Source organism: Bos indicus x Bos taurus, chromosome 15, assembly GCF_003369695.1.
Source record: "Bos indicus x Bos taurus breed Angus x Brahman F1 hybrid chromosome 15, Bos_hybrid_MaternalHap_v2.0, whole genome shotgun sequence".
In the NCBI taxonomy this organism is placed as follows: Eukaryota; Metazoa; Chordata; class Mammalia; order Artiodactyla; family Bovidae; genus Bos; species Bos indicus x Bos taurus.
In genome coordinates, this window is record NC_040090.1 from 627,336 (window position 1) to 631,715 (window position 4,380).

The window sequence follows — 4,380 nt, forward strand, 5'->3', positions numbered from 1 at the left end:
CGATCCTGGACCCTCCTGCGCCTGCGCGAGAGCGGGGCGCGGGAGAGAGGGACAGCGCATGCGCAGCCTCCTGGCGCCTGGCCGGCCATGTGCTGTCTTGGGAACTGCCTCTCTGTGTCTCTAGTGAGGGCTTCTCCTCCGGTGAGGGCTTCTCCACACCTCCGTTTGTTATCTTCTCCCTCCTGGGGTGTTTTTCATATGTACATCCACTGCAAAGCAACTAGAATCTCTGAGGAAAAGCCCGTCTTTCACCTGCTGTCGTCTCAAAGAATAATTTTGGCCACAAACATACTGAAAAAGGTGAGTAGCTGAGTCATTGACTCATGAGAAACGTAAGTAGCTAAAGAAGGAAATTAAATTGAGAGAATATTTAGCGAGACACTGGAATGACTTTTTGATTGACCGGCTGAGGTGAGTTTAGCTTTCAGGTTATTCCTGGCATCAGCTCTCTATTACGTGTGGGCTAAAGCAGTGTTTTAGTTAAAACAGTGTTTATGAAGAGACACATAAAGAAGTTGGAGAAGGCAATGGCGACCCACTCCAGTATTCTTGTCTGGGGAATCCCATGGACAGAGGAGCCTGGCAGACTACAGTCCATGGGGTCGCAAGAGTTGGACATGACTGAGCGACTAACCACCACCACGTAAAGAAGTAGGGGGTACCAGCTCGAAAATAGAGAAGTTCTGGAAAGGTGGATGAGGAAGTGGAAAGAAAAAGAGCAGTCATCTTGAATTAACTGACAAGTACAAATAACCTTGTTAAGCAACCATTAGGACTTACAGAGGCATTAAAATACCTGGAGAGCAGATGGCCTGCAACTCCTGAATGTTATGACTGTGATATAATCCAGGAAAGTTTATCTTGGCATTTTGGAAGTTAAAATTCAGGTTTGGGGTATAAATATTTACTGAAAGATACAGCCAGTGAGCAAAACATTCAGAAAGAGAAACTGACTTTTCTTTTACACAGAAATTGCCTAAGTGCCACTAGTACTCTTTGCCAAACCTCAAAAGGTATGTCTTAAAGGTGCTAAGATCTTTTATGATTATTGTAAAGCCTGAAAATGGATTATAAACTCAGTAACTTTGCCTTTAGCCCCATGGCCAGCTTTCTTACATTGTGACTCTAAAGTCTCCTCATTCAAAAGAAAAACATATTGCAGGCTTTCCCAAAACTTTTACATTTTCCTTTGGTCGATATGTCATTTAGGGTATTTTCAGTTCAGTTCAGTCGCCTAGTCATGTCCGACTCTTTTCGACCCCACGTCAGGCCTCCTTGTCCATCACCAACTCCCGGAGTCCACCCACACCCATGTCCATTGAGTCGGTGATGCCATCCAACAATCTCATGCTCTGTCGTCCCCTTCTCCTCCTGCCCTCAATCTTTCCCAGCATCAGAGTCTTTTCAAATGAGTCAGCTCTTTGCATCAGGTGGCCAAAGTATTGGAGTTTCAGCTTCAACATCAGTCCTTTCAATGAACAGCCAGGACTGATGTCCTTTAGGATGGACTGGTTGGATCTCCTTGCAGTCCAAGGGACTCTCAAGAGTCTTCTCCAACACCACAGTTCAGAAGCATCAATTTTTCGGTGCTCAGCTTTCTTTATAGTCCAACTCTCACATCCATACATGACCACTGGAAAAACCATGGCCTTGACTAGATGGACCTTTGTTGACAAAGTAGCGTCTCTGCTTTTTAATATGCTGTCTAGGTAGGTCATAACTTTCCTTCCAAGGAGTAAGCGTCTTTTAATTTCATGGCTGCAATCACCATCTGCAGTGATTTTGGAGCTCAGAAAAATAAAGTCAGCCACTGTTTCCACTGTTTCCCCATCTATTTGCCATGAAGTGATGGGACCAGATGCCATGATCTTCGTTTTCTGAATGTTGAGCTTTTTAAGCCAACTTTTTCCTCTTTCACTTTCATCAAGAGGCTCTTTAGTTCCTCTTCACTTTCTGCCATAAGAGTGGTGTCATCTGCATATCTGAAGTTACTGATATTTCTCCCGGCAATTTTGATTCCAAGCTTGTGCTTCTTCCATCCCAGCGTTTCTCATGATGTACTCTGCATATAAGTTAAATAAGCAGGGTGACAATGTACACCCTTGACGTACTCTTTTTCCTATTTGGAACCAGTCTGTTGGTCCATGTTCATTTCTAACTGTTGCTTCCTGACTTGCATATAGATTTCTCAAGAGGCAGGTCAGCTGGTCTGGTATTCTCATCTCTTTCAGAATTTTCCACAGTTTGTTGCGATCCACATAGTCAAAGGCTTTGGCATAGTCAATAAAGGAGAAATAGCTGTTTTTCTGGAACTCTTGCTTTTTCAATGATCCAGCAGATGTCGGCAATTTGATCTCTGGTTCCTCTGCCTTTTCTAAAACCAGCTTGAACATCTGGAAGTTCACAGTTCACTGAAGCCTGGCTTGGAGAATTTCAAGCATCACTTTACTAGCGTGTGAGACGAGTGCAATTGTGCAGTAGTTTGAGTATTCTTTGGCACTACCTTTCTTTGGGATTGGAATGAAAACTGATCTTTTCCAGTACTGTGGCCACTGCTGAGTTTTCCAAATTTGCTGACATATTGAGTGCAGTACTTTCACAGCATCATCTTTCAGAATTTGAAATAGCTCAACTGGAATTCCATCATCTCCACTAGCTTTGTTTGTAGTGATGCTTCCTAAGGCCCACTTGACTTCACATTCCAGGACGTCTGGCTCTAGGTGAGTGATCACACCATTGTGATTATCTGACTGGTGATAGAAGCAAGGTTTGATGCTGTAAAGAGCAATATTGCATAGGAACCTGGAATGTTAGGTCCATGAATCAAAGCAAATTGGATGTGGTCAAACGGAGGATGACAAGAGTGAACATCGACATTCTAGGAATCAGTGAACTAAGATGGACTGGAGTGGATGAATTTAACTCCGACGACCATTATGTCTACTACTGTGGGCAGGAATCCCTTAGAAGAAATGGAATAGCCATCATTGTCAACGAAAGAGTCTGAAATGCAGTACTTGGATGCAATCTCAAAAACGACAGAATGATCTCTATTCGTTTCCAAGGAAAACCATTCAATACCATGGTAGTCCCAAGTCTATGCCCCGACCAGTAACTCAGAAGAAGCTGAAGTTGAACAGTTCTATGAAGACCTACAAGACCTTCTAGAACTAACACCTAAAAAAGATGTCCTTTTCATTATAGGGGACTGGAATGCAAAAGTAGGAAGTCAAGAAACACCTGGAGTAACAGGCCTTGGAGTACAGAATGAAGCAGGGCAAAATCTAATAGAGTTTTGCCAAGAAAATGCACTGATCATAACAAACACCCTCTTCCAACAACACAAGAGAAGATTCTACACATGGACATCACCAGATGGTCAACACCAAAATCAGATTGATTATATTCTTTGCAGCCAAAGATGGAGAAGCTCTGTACAGTCAGCAAAAACAAGACTGGGAGTGGACTATGGCTCAGATCATGAACTCCTTATTGCCAGATTCAGACTGAAATTGAGGAAAGTGGAGAAAACCACTAGACCATTCAGGTATGACCTAAATCAAATCCCTTATGACTGTACAGTGGAAGTGAGAAATAGATTTAAGGGACTAGATCTGATAGACAGAGTACCTAATGAACTATGGATGGAGGTTTGTGAAATTGTACAGGAGACATGAATCAACACCATCCCCAAGAAAAAGAAATGCAGAAAAGCAAAATGGCTGTCTGAGGAGGCCTTACAAATAGCTGTGAAAAGAAGGGAAGTGAAAAGCAAAGAAGAAAAGGAAAGATATACCCATTTGAATACAGAGTTCCAAAGAATAGCAAGGAGAGATAAGAAAGTCTTCCTCAGTGATCAATGCAAAGAAATAGAGGAAAACAATAGAATGGGAAAGACTAAAGATCTCTTCAAGAAAATTAAAGATTCCAAGGGAACATTTTATGCAAAGATGAGGGTATTTTATTCTTATGTAATGAGGCACTTTGTTTTCTAATATTTGTGTTTTCTTTTGCACTTTACCTGTTGTGAGAAGAGAGGGTTCTGACAACACTAAGCATTCAGTTCAGTTCAGTCGCTCAGTCGTGTCCGACTCTTTGCGACCCCATGAATCGCAGCACACCAGGCCTCCCTGTCCATCACCAACTCCCAGAGTTCACTCAGACTCACGTCCATCGAGTCAGTGATGCCATCCAGCCATCTCATTCTCTGTCGTCCCCTTCTCCTCCTGCCCCCAATCCCTCCCAGCATCAGTCTTTTCTAATGAGTCAACTCTTTGCATGAGGTGGCCAAAATACTGGAGTTTGAGCTTTAGCATCATTCCTTCCAAAGAAATCCCAGGGCTGATCTCCTTCAGAATGGACTGGTTGGATCTCCTTGCA